The 16,421-nt window shown below is 44.0% G+C and overlaps 1 long non-coding RNA gene across 1 annotated transcript in view; it reads left to right on the top strand.

The window, feature by feature from the left end:
* Positions 1-243: 243 nt before the first annotated feature.
* Positions 244-16,421, top strand: part of LOC117509084 — a 28,544-nt gene continuing 12,366 nt past the window's right edge. The window contains exons 1-2 of the long non-coding RNA XR_004560230.1: positions 244-256; positions 2,261-2,270. This is a non-coding gene — a long non-coding RNA (uncharacterized LOC117509084). The remainder of the gene's footprint in view (positions 257-2,260; positions 2,271-16,421) is intronic.

The following is a 16,421-nucleotide window of genomic DNA, read 5'->3' as shown; positions in this document are numbered from 1 at the left end:
CTGCATCACATGACCTGATTGGACTGTTGGCCTGGATGAACTTAAAAATAAAATAAATAAAAAATGGAAATGTAGCCGCTAAACAAACATACAGTCCAGTGCTCATGACGACGGGATATTTGAGAAAATAACTCATTGAAAATGAACGAGACTACTAACCACCTTCAGCTCTGTGGCCTTTTGTGTTTTTCGGTCCAGAATGTCACACTCCTCCTGGTGAAGGTCAACATACAGATCCACAAAGGTCAAAGGTCAGGTTCAAACACTCATTCCTGCAGCATCCTGCACGATGTCGCCCGGTTGCGCGGCACCGCGCTGCACCTCACTCCCCGCTGAGGCGGCGCTCAGCCTGTTGTGATGCCGGCCTCATCGCTCAGCCTTTATTTACCATCCAGCAGCACGAACGTAAAGACCGAGCCGAGCCCCCGCCGCCGTCTGCAGACCTCACTCAATCTCCCAGTATCTCAGCAAGCAGAAGACCAGATTGAATTTTCCTGCGGAGTCTCTCAGGATGAGAGCAGACATCACTGGGGGATACGTGCCTTCATACCGCGCCTGCCGCGGCCCTATAGATGCTCGCCTCAGATATTTCTCCCCAGACGGCGCCGGAAACAGGATGCGCTCTGGATTCACTTTAGATTTTACTTTGAGTCAACAGTGGGAATTCACTGATAAACAAAAGAGTCCATCTGGCGTGAAGCGCAGCATCCGCGGAGAGAGCGGGCGTGTTTTCTAGATTGCGGTTGTGATCCCCGTGCAGAGATAGTCACACAAAGGGAACAAAGCGCTCAGTGTTCGCCTCGACATTCTTTAATCATTTCTCAGCTAATTTTCCTCATTGTGGTTGGGGCTGCCGCTGTGGTCTATCTATTTGTGTGTAAGCAGGATAGCAGAATAAATATTTACCATCTGTGTTCTTCCTCGTCGCTCTCTGCCCTGCAAGATTCCAGAACTTTATTTATTTATTTATTTATTTATTATCAGCGTCAGAGTTCAGCCACGGGCCTTTTTAATTTTCTGCTTTTGTGTTTTTAGCAGAGATTGACAGGCTGCTCTCTCCCTGGAGCATTGTTCTATTAATCTGTTTAATATGCTACAGAAACATTCCAGCGCCAGCGCAGGCAGCCGGGGTAATGGAATCGCAGCAGGTACGGTGGAATTGCATATCTGAAAATTGGTGTGTGTGTGTGTGTGTGGGGTCCAACACCACATCCATATCGTGGAGCCTGGTAACGCCGGTGGTCTGACCCTGGCGGCTAAAGGGGTTCTGGTGAAACCGCGACAGGCCCAGCAAGCCGGCGACCGATTATTCTCTTGTTATAGTTAGAAAAAGAAGGCATTATAGATTGGATACTTGGAATATTGACTGGAACAACGATATGGACTAAACACAGACAACAGACATTGACAAGGCTGATATAAGGATTGCTACAGCAAATGTTGGCACCATAAAGGATGCGGTGGAGGAGATCATGTACATGATGGCAGAATGAAACATGGATATACTTGGTCTTTCAGAGAAAAAACACAAAACAGGAGGGCCAATTCTGGCATATAACAATTACATCATGGTGTAGCATCAGACAGGTGGCAATGCCTGACTGCTGTCTGGTGAAGATGATGAAGATGGTGCGGGGTGGGGTGAGGGGGGGGGGTGTAAGAGCCATGCTAGGTGGCTTTGCTTAGCGAGGAACAGTGTTGATTTGAACCCTACCACCATCACCTGATTACTTGACACGGTGATGGACAGATGGAAACAGAAACAGCACTGTGTGGCTTTATTTATAGATCTATCAAAGGTCTTCAATACAGTGGACCATACTCTACTGCAGCAAAGGCTAACTTCCACTGGCCTGTCTGAGCATACTGTAGGGATGGTTCAATAATTATTTGTTAGGGAGGACACAAAACGTACAGGTTAATGGCTTAACATCAATTCATAGGATCTTTTAAGGAGTGCCTCAAGGTTCAGTTCTTGGGCCACTTTTATTTATTGTTTATATAAATGCTTCAATTAATTAATTAATTATTTAATGCTTCAATCTTAAATATGATCAATCTATCTTTGTTAGTTGGTTATGTACCACAGGCCTTTAAGGTGGCAGTAATTAAACCATTACTTAAAAAGCCATCACTTGACCCAGCTATCTTAGCTAATTATAGGCCAATTTCCAACCTTCCTTTTCTCTCAAAGATTCTTGAGAGGGTAGTTGTAAAACAGTTAACTGATCACCTGCAGAGGAATGGTCTATTTGAAGAGTTTCAGTCAGGTTTTAGAATTCATCATAGTACAGAAACAGCATTAGTGAAGGTTACAAATGATCTTCTTATGGCTTCGGACAGTGGACTTATCTCTGTGCTTGTTCTGTTGGACCTCAGTGCTGCTTTTGATACTGTTGACCACAAAATTTTATTACAGAGATTAGAGCATGTCATAGGTATTAAAGGCACTGCGCTGCGGTGGTTTGAATCATATTTGTCTAATAGATTACAGTTTGTTCATGTAAATGGGGAATCTTCTTCACAGACTAAAGTTAATTATGGAGTTCCACAAGGTTCTGTGCTAGGACCAATTTTATTCACTTTATACATGCTTCCCTTAGGCAGTATTATTAGACGGTATTGCTTAAATTTTCATTGTTACGCAGATGATACCCAGCTTTATCTATCCATGAAGCCAGAGGACACACACCAATTAGCTAAACTGCAGGATTGTCTTACAGACATAAAGACATGGATGACCTCTAATTTCCTGCTTTTAAACTCAGATAAAACTGAAGTTATTGTACTTGGCCCCACAAATCTTAGAAGCATGGTGTCTAACCAGATCCTTACTCTGGATGGCATTTCCCTGATCTCTAGTAATACTGTGAGAAATCTTGGAGTCATTTTTGATCAGGATATGTCATTCAAAGCGCATATTAAACAAATATGTAGGACTGCCTTTTTGCATTTACGCAATATCTCTAAAATCAGAAAGGTCTTGTCTCAGAGTGATGCTGAAAAACTAATTCATGCATTTATTTCCTCTAGGCTGGACTATTGTAATTCATTATTATCAGGTTGTCCTAAAAGTTCCCTAAAAAGCCTTCAGTTGGTTCAGAATGCTGCAGCTAGAGTACTGACGGGGACTAGCAGGAGAGAGCATATCTCACCCGTGTTGGCCTCTCTTCATTGGCTTCCTGTTAATTCTAGAATAGAATTTAAAATTCTTCTTCTTACTTATAAGGTTTTGAATAATCAGGTCCCATCTTATCTTAGGGACCTCGTAGTACCATATTACCCCATTAGAGCGCTTCGCTCTCAGACTGCGGGCTTACTTGTAGTTCCTAGGGTTTGTAAGAGTAGAATGGGAGGCAGAGCCTTCAGCTTTCAGGCTCCTCTCCTGTGGAACCAGCTCCCAATTCAGATCAGGGAGACAGATACCCTCTCTACTTTTAAGATTAGGCTTAAAACTTTCCTTTTCGCTAAGGCTTATAGTTAGGGCTGGATCAGGTGACCCTGGACCATCCCTTGGTTATGCTGCTTTAGACGTAGATTGTGGGGGGGTTCCCATGATGCACTGTTTCTTTCTCTTTTTGCTCCGTATGCATCACTCTGCATTTAATCATTAGTGATCGATCTCTGCCCCCCTTCACGGCATGTCTTTTTCCTGTTTTTTTCCCTCAGCCCCAACCAGTCTCAGCAGAAGACTGCCCCTCCCTGAGCCTGGTTCTGCTGGAGGTTTCTTCCTGTTAAAAGGGAGTTTTTCCTTCCCACTGTTGCCAAGTGCTTGCTCATAGGGGGTCGTTTTGACCGTTGGGGTTTTTCATAATTATTGTATGGCCTTGCCTTACAATATAAAGCGCCTTGGGGCAACTGTTTGTTGTGATTTGGCGCTATATAAGAAAAAAGTTGATTGATTGATTGAAATGACCTGTGCAATAATTTAGTAAATGTCAAGTATCATTACTATGCAGATGATACTGTCATTTATTCTTCTGGGGCTACATTGCAGCTTGCCATCACAACTCTACCGTCTGCCTTCAACACTTTGCAGCTAAATTTGTCTCCTTTAAAACTGGTTGTAAACTCAAAACTAAATTGATGACCTTCTCCAATAGTAAACCATCTGCAAATAGTGTTCTGACTACTTGCACACTATCAGGGTCAGTCATTGAGAAAGTGTCCCAGTATAAGTATTTGGGTTTCATAATTGATCAGTCTCTTTCTTTTGTTCCACATGTTGAGGCGTTGGTCAAAAAACTGAAACTGAAGTTAGGTTTTTTTCTTTAGACTTAAGTCTTGCCTCTCCTTTCAAGCCAAGAAGGAACTTGTGGATGCAACATTTTTGTCAGTCTTGGACTATGGAGACATATTCTACATGCATTCTACTGCTCAGTGTCTCCATGCCTTGCACACAGTGTTCCATAGAGCCCTGTGCTTCATCATCAACCTGAAGACTCTCACTCATCACTGCGCTCTTTATTCTCGGGTTGGCTGGTTTTCTCCTTTCTTGCGGATCCATTGGAACATTTTTATTTATAAGGCTGTGTTATGTCTCCTTCTGTCTTACTTGTGCACCTACCTGAGACGTAAAACTATAAGGACATATAATTTACGTTCACAGGATCTGTATTTAATGTCTTTGCCTAAAGTCTGCACTGATTTGGGCAAAAAGGCTTTTAACTTTGTTGCCCCATTTGCTTGGAATCAGCTTCAGGATGAGCTGCAACTTAAGGACTTGGTCTCTTTTAGTCATTTTAAACATCTTTTAAAGGATCTGATGAATCAAAGGTCTGTCTGTCAATGTTTTCAGATGTTGATTATTTTAAAATGATGTATGTAATATGTATTGATGTATGGATGTGTTTTTGTGTGTTGCCTCTTGTCCAGGACACGCGTTAAAAGAGATTTTTAATTTCAATGAGTTTTTAAAATCCTGGTTAATTAAAGGTTTGAATGAATGAATGAATGAATGGACTGAGTGCAGGTGGAGACTCAAATGAACCATGTTTTTGGTCAAGAACCTCAGTAGATTCCAACAGCCATCCTGTCAGACCCGATGAGTTTCGTAATCTGTATATATGTGATGAAGGACAGCAGGACTTGCTGTGCATGTGGTAGTCAATAGACCTCATTCCCGCGACAGCTGAAGGATACTCTGTCCACTCTGGGTTTTAGCCGACTGGTCAGAGTGTCTGCCTCCTGTGCCAAAGATGGTGTCCTGAGGGGAGAGTGAGAGGAGTTAAAAACAGAATGCAGAGCAAGCTGCTACATATACTCCATCTTTTCAAAGTTGGGAGTAGTTTTATATTCAAGGTATTTCAGGATTTTCACTTTTGACTCATGTTTATTATGTAATTTTGTTAAGGTGTCAAAGTCCAACCGCCTCGTCTGTGTCATGACACCTTGAACAAGTAGGGCGTTCCCTGTTGGGGTGAAATATTTTGGGGACCTTGTGTGCTCTGTGGCTGCGACTGTAACCATGAAGACTCAGCAGGAACCCTGAACACCAGATGTCTAACTGGAGAAGTCCTCAGCGGTGGGCCAGGTGGAGGAGGTGATGGCTTATAACCTGATGGCTGTGAAGGTTGCAGCAGGTCCTCAGACTTGCTAAGGATCTGTCAGGGACCATGTGTTTGTTGGTGTGCAACAACAGTCCCACTTGAAACGAACCCATGCACAGACGTCTCCAGATGGGTTCAAGAGGTAATATTCCTCACCCCAGAGGGATTGCCTCGACAAAAATGATGTGATTTTGTGGGGAAAAGAAAACTTATACATTTTTGGAAAGTGCAATAACCAATGAAAAAAAAAAAGATTCCATTTTCCTGGAAGCTATCGTGGTGGCCATGTTGGATTTATCATGCTAAGGCTGTTCTTGCAGGTATAAAGCAAAGACAGAAACCATATTAGCCACATGTGAACATAGACTGTATTTTGTATTTTTTTTTTCAGTTTGCCATATTGGAAGATATTTCAAATCACTATCTGTACAGATTAATTTCTTCTCCTGGAATCAGAATCCTAAGTTAACCTGGATTCCTGAGATAAATTTTTTAGTATATTTGTAATTTTATTTTTATTCATCTTCATCTTTGCATGGAGACAGTGGCAATGAAATTTCATTCCACTTTGTACCTTTCACAAGGTGAAATGACAACAAAGAAATCTTAAATATAAACAGGCATAAGTTCAGTTAAATTGAAGATGACCTCCTATAAATGTAACTTTGTCCACATACAGTAAGACCTTGTGGCTGCTCCCTTGTTTATACTTGGGGTTGCGACAGCAAATCCGAATTAATACAAGTTTTACACCAGATGCCCTTTCGGACACACCTACATAAATGTGGCGGGGGTGGGTTTAACCATGCACCTTCCTCACTGAAGCAGAGAGGACTGTTGTGAAGGTGTAGGAACACGGACCCACAACAGGGGGCGTTAAATGAATGGACAATGGATAAGCCAAACAGTAACAATTTAATGTTGTGAAGTGCACAACGGAATAGAGACAAACAGTTTTGGTACCACAGACAATTATATGTAGCGTGACGTGTGGGCAGGCTTGAGGATAGGAGACGTAAGTCCCGAACCAAGCCGGATCCCACACGGCCTTCACCGCCAACGGATCTGAAGAACACCAGAGCCACCAAGTCCTGGATCCCCAGGTGGCCACCGTCTCCAGCTGTCAGACCTGGTACTGCTGGCAGAGAACAGAAACAGTATTGATGAGTGTGAGTTCGCACACTCGGTAATCCCACAGTCTGTGTTCTTTTGGGAGGGAGCACCTCCACCTCCAATCACACACTCGTGCAGCTCCTGTCTAACCACTTATCTGGTTGGAGTGTGAAGTGAAGCCGTCGCTGATCACACCAAATGCCAATCCCTCAGATAAGGCACACCACAGGAAAACGGCTGCAAAGAAGTTCAGACTCTAAGTCAGAGTTAAGTGTAGCAGAGAAATTACCTCTCTAGTGGCTGATTTCTCAGCGGGGAGGTGGAATTGTAGTCCGGCCTTTATGGTGGTGGTGATGAACTGTGGATGAGTGACAGCTGGTGCTGATGATGAGTGACAGTTGTCACTCCCGGTTGCTCCGATGCCCTCTCGTGCTTGAAGCCCGCACTTCAAGCACGGCGCCATCTGGTGGTGGTGGGCCAGCAGTACCTCCTCTTCAGTGGCCCACACAACAGGACCCCCCCCCTCAACGGGCGCTTCCTGGCGCACGACCAGGCTTGTCCGGGTGATGGGTGTAGAAGTCGGCCAGGAGGCCCGGGTCCAGGATGAAGCTCCTTTTCACCCAGGAGCGCTCTTCGGGTCCATAACCCTCGCAGTCCACCAGATACTGAAACCCCCGACCCTTTCGATGGATGTCCAGGAGCCTGCGCACAGTCCAGGCAGGCTCTCCATCTATGATCCGGGCAGGAGGCGGCGCCGGTCCAGGGGTGCAGAGAGTTGATGTGTGGTAGGGTTTAATTCGTGAAACATGGAACACTGGATGAGTCCGGCCGCAGTGAAGCTAGTAGCTTCAGCTTCACTGCGGCCGGACTGAGGACTTTAAGTATGGAAAATGGTCCAATGAACCTGTCCTTTAGTTTTTGGGATTCTACCTGTAGTGGAATGTCCTTCGTGGATAGCCAAACCGCCTGCCCGGGCTGATACGTTGGGGCCGGGGCACGCCGGCAGTCTGCATGGGCCTTAGCACTTGTCCGGGCCTTGAGCAGGGCAGAGCAGGCGGTACGCCACACCCGACGGCACTTCCTCAGATGGGCCTGGACCGAGGGCACCCCGACCTCTCCCTCCACTAGCGGGAACAATGGGGGCTGGTACCCCAAACACACCTCAAACGGGGAGAGGCCGGTAGCCGATGATACCTGGCTATTATGAGCGTACTCGATCCAGGCCAGATGGTCACTCCAGGCTGTCGGGTGCGCGGAGGTCACGCAGCGGAGGGCCTGCTCCAGTTCCTGATTCGTCCGCTCTGCCTGCCCGTTCGTCTGGGGATGGTACCCGGAAGAGAGACTTACGGTGGCCCCCAGTTCCCTGCAGAAGCTCCTCCAGACCTGGGAGGAGAACTGAGGACCACGATCCGAGACAATGTCCGATGGAATCCCATGCAGACGCACGACATGGTGGACCAGGAGGTCTGCAGTCTCCTGGGCTGTCGGGAGCTTCGGGAGGGCCACGAAGTGGAACCGGTCCACTATTGTGAGGATGGGGGTCTTGCCCTGGGATGGCAGGAGGCCCGTGACGAAGTACAGGCCGATGTGAGACCAGGGGCGATGAGGCACGGGCAAAGGCTGGAGGAGGCCCTGGGTCTTTTGATGGTCCGCTTTGCCCCTGGCACAGGTGGTGCAGGCCTGGACGTACTCCCGGACGTCGGCTTCCAGAGATGCCCACCAGAAGCGCTGCTGGACAACTGCCACGGTTCTTCGCACCCCTGGGTGGCAGGAGAGCTTGGAACCGTGACAGAAGTCCAGGACGGCAGCTCTTGCTTCTGGTGGGACGTATAGTCTGTTCTTTGGGCTGGTCCTCGGGTCCGGGTTCCGTGTCAGGGCCTCCCGGACGGTCTTCTCCACGTCCCAGGTGAGGGTGGCCACGACAGTGGACTCGGGAATGATGGTTTCGGTTGGGTCTGACAGCTCGGTCCTGACCTCCTCTTCGTGCACCCGGGACAGGGCGTCAGATCGTTGGTTCTTCGTCCCGGGGCGGTATGTGATCCGAAAGTCAAAACGCCCGAAGAACAGTGACCATCGGGCTTGCCTGGGGTTCAGACGCTTGGCGGTCCGAATGTACTCCAGGTTCCGATGGTCAGTGAAAACCGTGAACAGTACCGAAGCTCCCTCCAACAGGTGTCTCCACTCCTCCAGAGCCTCCTTCACTGCAAGAAGTTCCCGATTGCCGACGTCATAATTCCTTTCAGCCGGGGTCAACCTGCGGGAAAAATAGGCACATGGGTGGAGAACCTTGTCAGACTCCCTGCTCTGGGACAGCATGGCTCCTATCCCTGAGTCAGAGGCGTCCACTTCGACTATAAACTGGCGACTTGGATCGGGCTGCACCAGAACTGGTGGAGTCGAGAACCGGCGTTTCAACTCCCTAAACGCGGCTTCGCACTGATCCGACCACGTGAAGGGGACTTTTGTGGAGGTCAGGGCTGTCAGTGGACTAACCACCTGAGTATAGCCCTTGATGAACCTCCGGTAAAAATGAGCAAAACCGAGGAACTTGTAGTTTCCTATGGTTTGTTGGTTCAATCAATCAATTTCAATCAATTTTATTTATATAGCGCCAAATCACAACAAACAGTTGCCCCAAGGCGCTTTATATTGTAAGGCAAGGCCATACAATAATTACGTAAAAACCCCAATGGTCAAAACGACCCCCTGTGAGCAAGCACTTGGCGACAGTGGGAAGGAAAAACTCCCTTTTAACAGGAAGAAACCTCCAGCAGAACCAGGCTCAGGGAGGGGCAGTCTTCTGCTGGGACTGGTTGGGGCTGAGGGAGAGAACCAGGAAAAAGACATGCTGTGGAGGGGAGCAGAGATCAATCACTAATGATTAAATGCAGAGTGGTGCATACAGAGCAAAAAGAGAAAGAAACACTCAGTGCATTATGGGAACCCCCCAGCAGTCTAAGTCTATAGCAGCATAACTAAGGGATGGTTCAGGGTCACCTGATCCAGCCCTAACTATAAGCTTTAACAAAAAGGAAAGTTTTAAGCCTAATCTTAAAAGTAGAGAGGGTGTCTGTCTCCCTGATCCGAATTGGGAGCTGGTTCCACAGGAGAGGAGCCTGAAAGCTGAAGGCTCTGCCTCCCATTCTACTCTTACAAACCCTAGGAACTACAAGTAAGCCTGCAGTCTGAGTGCGAAGCGCTCTATTGGGGTGATATGGTTCTACGAGGTCCCTAAGATAAGAAGGGACCTAATTATTCAAAACCTTATAAGTAAGAAGAAGAATTTTAAATTCTATTCTAGAATTAACAGGAAGCCAATGAAGAGAGGCCAATATGGGTGAGATATGCTCTCTCCTTCTAGTCCCCATCAGTACTCTAGCTGCAGCATTTTGAATTAACTGAAGGCTTTTCAGGGAACTTTTAGGACAACCTGATAATAATGAATTACAGTAGCCCAGCCTAGAGGAAATAAAATGCATGAATTAGTTTTTCAGCATCACTCTGAGACAAGACCTTTCTAATTTTAGAGATATTGCGTAAATGCAAAAAAGCAGTCTTACATATTTGTTTAATATGCGTTTTGAATGACATATTCTGATCAAAAATGACTCCAAGATTTCTCACAGTATTACTAGAGGTCAGGGTAATGCCATCCAGAGTAAGGATCTGGTTAGACACCATGTTTCTAAGATTTGTGGGGCCAAGTACAATAACTTCAGTTTTATCTGAGTTTAAAAGCAGGAAATTAGAGGTCATCCATGTCTTTATGTCTGTAAGACAATCCTGCAGTTTAGCTAATTGGTGTGTGTCCTTTGGCTTCATGGATAGATAAAGCTGGGTACCATCTGCGTAACAATGAAAATTTAAGCAATGCCGTCTAATAATACTGCCTAAGGGAAGCATGTATAAAGTGAATAAAATTGGTCCTAGCACAGAACCTTGTGGAACTCCATAATTAACCTTAGTCTGTGAAGAAGATTCCCCATTTACATGAACAAATTGTAATCTATTAGATAAATATGATTCAAACCACCGCAGTGCAGTGCCTTTAATACCTATGGCATGCTCTAATCTCTGTAATAAAATTTTGTGGTCAACAGTATCAAAAGCAGCACTGAGGTCTAACAGAACAAGCACAGAGATGAGTCCACTGTCTGAGGCCATAAGAAGATCATTTGTAACCTTCACTAATGCTGTTTCTGTACTATGATGAATTCTAAAACCTGACTGAAACTCTTCAAATAGACCATTCCTCTGCAGATGATCAGTTAGCTGTTTTACAACTACCCTTTCAAGAATTTTTGAGAGAAAAGGAAGGTTGGAGATTGGCCTATAATTAGCTAAGATAGCTGGGTCACGTGATGGCTTTTTAAGTAATGGTTTAATTACTGCCACCTTAAAAGCCTGTGGTACATAGCCAACTAATAAAGATAGATTGATCATATTTAAGATCGAAGCATTAAATAATGGTAGGGCTTCCTTGAGCAGCCTGGTAGGAATGGGGTCTAATAGACATGTTGATGGTTTGGATGAAGTAACTAATGAAAATAACTCAGACAGAAAAATCTGAGAGAAAGAGTGTAACCAAATACCGGCATCACTGAAAGCAGCCAAAGATAACGATATGTCTTTGGGATGGTTATGAGTAATTTTTTCTCTAATAGTTAAAATTTTATTAGCAAAGAAAGTCATGAAGTCATTACTAGTTAAAGTTAAAGGAATACTTGACTCAATAGAGCTCTGACTCTTTGTCAGCCTGGCTATAGTGCTGAAAAGAAACCTGGGGTTGTTCTTATTTTCTTCAATTAGTGATGAGTAGTAAGATGTCCTAGCTTTACGGAGGGCTTTTTTATAGAGCAACAGACTCTTTTTCCAGGCTAAGTGAAGATCTTCTAAATTAGTGAGACGCCATTTCCTCTCCAACTTACGGGTTATCTGCTTTAAGCTGCGAGTTTGTGAGTTATACCACGGAGTCAGGCACTTCTGATTTAAAGCTCTCTTTTTCAGAGGAGCTACAGCATCCAAAGTTGTCTTCAATGAGGATGTAAAACTATTGACGAGATACTCTATCTCACTTACAGAGTTTAGGTAGCTACTCTGCACTGTGTTGGTATATGGCATTAGAGAACATAAAGAAGGAATCATATCCTTAAACCTAGTTACAGCGCTTTCTGAAAGACTTCTAGTGTAATGAAACTTATTCCCCACTGCTGGGTAGTCCATCAGAGTAAATGTAAATGTTATTAAGAAATGATCAGACAGAACGGAGTTTTCAGGGAATACTGTTAAGTTTTCAATTTCCATACCATAAGTCAGAACAAGATCTAAGATATGATTAAAGTGGTGGGTGGACTCATTTACATTTTGAGCAAAGCCAATTGAGTCTAATAATAGATTAAATGCAGTGTTGAGGCTGTCATTCTCAGCATCTGTGTGGATGTTAAAATTGCCCACTATAATTATATTATCTGAGCAAAGCACTAAGTCAGACAAAAGTTCTGAAAATTCACAGAGAAATTCACAATTGCTTGCCTCTACTGGTGGTTGGCTCTCACTGCGGTATTGTATCACTTCCTGTTCCGGAGCACAGCGGTGTTTTTCTGTATCTGTTAGCTGTTTAATCTGCGCAGTTAGATTGATCTAGTTATCTAGATTACGATTTGTTTCCCAGTGTAATCTTTACGTGCCTTAACTAAAGCACTCCTTCTGCTGAATCACCTCTAAATTATTTACACATTATTCACTTTGTGTGTTTTTAGGAATCAGCTAGCTTAGCGTAGCTACTAGCTCTTAGCCGGTTTAGCATGGCGGCTTCTCCTGTCTCTCCCGCACTTTTCTGCTCTGGGTGTGAAATGTTTAGTTATTCCTCGGCCTCCTTTAGCAGTAACGGTACTTGTAATAAGTGTAGTTTATTCGTAGCTTTGGAGGCCAGGCTGGGCGAATTGGAGACTCGGCTCCGCACCGTGGAAAATTCTACAGCTAGCCAGGCCCCTGTAGTCGGTGCGGACCAAGGTAGCTTAGCCGCCGTTAGTTCCCCCCTGGCAGATCCCGAGCAGCCGGGAAAGCAGGCCGACTGGGTGACTGTGAGGAGGAAGCGTAGTTCTAAACAGAAGCCCTGTGTACACCACCAACCCGTTCACATCTCTAACCGTTTTTCCCCACTCGACGATACACCCGCCGAAGATCAAACTCTGGTTATTGGCGACTCTGTTTTGCGAAATGTGAAGTTAGCAACACCAGCAACCATAGTCAATTGTCTTCCGGGGGCCAGAGCAGGCGACATTGAAGGAAATTTGAAACTGCTGGCTAAGGCTAAGCGTAAATTTGGTAAGATTGTAATTCACGTCGGCAGTAATGACACCCGGTTACGCCAATCGGAGGTCACTAAAGTTAACATTAAATCGGTGTGTAACTTTGCAAAAACAATGTCGGACTCTGTAGTTTTCTCTGGGCCCCTCCCCAATCAGACCGGGAGTGACATGTTTAGCCACATGTTCTCCTTGAATTGCTGGCTGTCTGAGTGGTGTCCAAAAAATGAGGTGGGCTTCATAGATAATTGGCAAAGCTTCTGGGGAAAACCTGGTCTTGTTAGGAGAGACGGCATCCATCCCACTTTGGATGGAGCAGCTCTCATTTCTAGAAATCTGGCCAATTTTCTTAAATCCTCCAAACCGTGACTATCCAGGGTTGGGACCAGGAAGCAGAGTTGTAGTCTTACACACCTCTCTGCAGCTTCTCTCCCCCTGCCATCCCCTCATTACCCCATCCCCGTAGAGGCGGTGCCTGCTCCCAGACTACCAATAACCAGCAAAAATCTATTTAAGCATAAAAATTCAAAAAGAAAAAATAATATAGCACCTTCAACTGCACCACAGACTAAAACAGTTAAATGTGGTCTATTAAACATTAGGTCTCTCTCTTCTGAGTCCCTGTTGGTAAATGATATAATAATTGATCAACATATTGATTTATTCTGCCTTACAGAAACCTGGTTACAGCAGGATGAATATGTTAGTTTAAATGAGTCAACACCCCCGAGTCACACTAACTGCCAGAATGCTCGTAGCACGGGCCGGGGCGGAGGATTATCAGCAATCTTCCATTCCAGCTTATTAATTAATCAAAAACCCAGACAGAGCTTTAATTCATTTGAAAGCTTGACTCTTAGTCTTGTCCATCCAAATTGGAAGTCCCAAAAACCAGTTTTATTTGTTATTATCTATCGTCCACCTGCTCGTTACTGTGAGTTTCTCTGTGAATTTTCAGACCTTTTGTCTGACTTAGTGCTTAGCTCAGATAAGATAATTATAGTGGGCGATTTTAACATCCACACAGATGCTGAGAATGACAGCCTCAACACTGCATTTAATCTATTATTAGACTCTATTGGCTTTGCTCAAAAAGTAAATGAGTCCACCCACCACTTTAATCATATCTTAGATCTTGTTCTGACTTATGGTATGGAAATAGAAGACTTAACAGTATTCCCTGAAAACTCCCTTCTGTCTGATCATTTCTTAGTAACATTTACATTTACTCTGATGGACTACCCAGCAGTGGGGAATAAGTTTCATTACACTAGAAGCCTTTCAGAAAGCGCTGTAACTAGGTTTAAGGATATGATTCCTTCTTTATGTTCTCTAATGCCATATACCAACACAGTGCAGAGTAGCTACCTAAACTCTGTAAGTGAGATAGAGTATCTCGTCAATAGTTTTACATCCTCATTGAAGACAATTTTGGATGCTGTAGCTCTAAAAAAGAGAGCTTTAAATCAGAAGTGCCTGACTCCGTGGTATAACTCACAAACTCATAGCTTAAAGCAGATAACCCGTAAGTTGGAGAGGAAATGGCGTCTCACTAACTTAGAAGATCTTCACTTAGCCTGGAAAAAGAGTCTGTTGTTCTATAAAAAAGCCCTCCGTAAAGCTAGGACATCTTTCTACTCATCACTAATTGAAGAAAATAAGAACAACCCCAGGTTTCTTTTCAGCACTGTAGCCAGGCTGACAAAGAGTCAGAGCTCTATTGAGCTGAGTATTCCATTAACTTTAACAAGTAATGACTTCATGACTTTCTTTGCTAACAAAATTTTAACTATTAGAGAAAAAATTACTCATAACCATCCCAAAGACGTATCGTTATCTTTGGCTGCTTTCAGTGATGCCGGTATTTGGTTAGACTCTTTCTCTCCGATTGTTCTGTCTTAGTTATTTTCATTAGTTACTTCATCCAAACCATCAACATGTTTATTAGACCCCATTCCTACCAGGCTGCTCAAGGAAGCCCTACCATTATTTAATGCTTCGATCTTAAATATGATCAATCTATCTTTGTTAGTTGGCTATGTACCACAGGCTTTTAAGGTGGCAGTAATTAAACCATTACTTAAAAAGCCATCACTTGACCCAGCTATCTTAGCTAATTATAGGCCAATCTCCAACCTTCCTTTTCTCTCAAAAATTCTTGAAAGGGTAGTTGTAAAACAGCTAACTGATCATCTGCAGAGGAATGGTCTATTTGAAGAGTTTCAGTCAGGTTTTAGAATTCATCATAGTACAGAAACAGCATTAGTGAAGGTTACAAATGATCTTCTTATGGCCTCGGACAGTGGACTCATCTCTGTGCTTGTTCTGTTAGACCTCAGTGCTGCTTTTGATACTGTTGACCATAAAATTTTATTACAGAGATTAGAGCATGCCATAGGCATTAAAGGCACTGCGCTGCGGTGGTTTGAATCATATTTGTCTAATAGATTACAATTTGTTCATGTAAATGGGGAATCTTCTTCACAGACTAAAGTTAATTATGGAGTTCCACAAGGTTCTGTGCTAGGACCAATTTTATTCACTTTATACATGCTTCCCTTAGGCAGTATTATTAGACGGTATTGCTTAAATTTTCATTGTTACGCAGATGATACCCAGCTTTATCTATCCATGAAGCCAGAGGACACACACCAATTAGCTAAACTGCAGGATTGTCTTACAGACATAAAGACATGGATGACCTCTAATTTCCTGCTTTTAAACTCAGATAAAACTGAAGTTATTGTACTTGGCCCCACAAATCTTAGAAACATGGTGTCTAACCAGATCCTTACTGTGGATGGCATTACCCTGACCTCTAGTAATACTGTGAGAAATCTTGGAGTCATTTTTGATCAGGATATGTCATTCAAAGCGCATATTAAACAAATATGTAGGACTGCTTTTTTGCATTTACGCAATATCTCTAAAATCAGAAAGGTCTTGTCTCAGAGTGATGCTGAAAAACTAATTCATGGATTTATTTCCTCTAGGCTGGACTATTGTAATTCATTATTATCAGGTTGTCCTAAAAGTTCCCTAAAAAGCCTTCAGTTAATTCAAAATGCTGCAGCTAGAGTACTGACGGGGACTAGAAGGAGAAAGCATATCTCACCCATATTGGCCTCTCTTCATTGGCTTCCTGTTAATTCTAGAATAGAATTTAAAATTCTTCTTCTTACTTATAAGGTTTTGAATAATCAGGTCCCATCTTATCTTAGGGACCTCGTAGTACCATATCATCCCAATAGAGCGCTTCGCTCTCAGACTGCAGGCTTACTTGTAGTTCCTAGGGTTTGTAAGAGTAGAATGGGAGGCAGAGCCTTCAGCTTTCAGGCTCCTCTCCTGTGGAACCAGCTCCCCATTCAGATCAGGGAGACAGACACCCTCTCTACTTTTAAGATTAGGTTTAAAACTTTCCTTTTTGCTAAAGCTTATAGTTAGGGCTGGA

This window comes from Thalassophryne amazonica, chromosome 4, assembly GCF_902500255.1.
Source record: "Thalassophryne amazonica chromosome 4, fThaAma1.1, whole genome shotgun sequence".
NCBI classification, from domain to species: domain Eukaryota; kingdom Metazoa; phylum Chordata; class Actinopteri; order Batrachoidiformes; family Batrachoididae; genus Thalassophryne; species Thalassophryne amazonica.
The sequence above is the reverse complement of the archived record's forward strand: the minus strand, read 5'-3'. Positions and strand labels throughout refer to the sequence as shown.